Raw genomic sequence first — 569 nt, 5'->3', positions numbered from 1 at the left:
ATTGATGATTTCTCCAGGAAAGTTTGAGTGTATTTCTTGAAGCAGAAATCTGAAGTTTTCTCTAAATTCAAGCTGTGGAAAGTTGAGGTGGAGAACCAAACTGACAGAAAGATCAAGTATTTGAGGTCTGATAATGGCACAAAGTACACATATTCGCAGTTTCAGAAGTTCTGTGAGGAGCATGAGATTCAGAGGCATTTTTCAGTGCGGAAGACACCGCAACAGAATGATGTGACAGAAAGGATGAACATGTCCTCAACTGAAAGGGCAAGGTGCTTAAGACTGAATGCAGGGCTTCCTAAGAGTTTCTGGGCAGAGGCTGTGAATATGATATGCTATCTCATCAATAGATCACCTCGAGCATCGTTGGGTGGCAAGGTCGCAGAAGAGGCATGGACAGGTAATCCAGTTAAATTTGATCATTTAAGGATTTTTGGATGTCCTGCTTATGTGCATGTACCTGGAGATGAAAGATCCAAACTTGATGCAAAATCCAAGAAGTGCATCTTTCTGGGCTACAAGAAAGGTGTAAAAGGATACAAGTTTTGGGATCCGATTGCAAAGAAGAT

This window comes from Phalaenopsis equestris, unplaced genomic scaffold, assembly GCF_001263595.1.
Source record: "Phalaenopsis equestris unplaced genomic scaffold, ASM126359v1 Scaffold000061, whole genome shotgun sequence".
Classification (NCBI taxonomy): domain Eukaryota; kingdom Viridiplantae; phylum Streptophyta; class Magnoliopsida; order Asparagales; family Orchidaceae; genus Phalaenopsis; species Phalaenopsis equestris.
Note: the sequence above shows the minus strand (reverse complement) of the source record.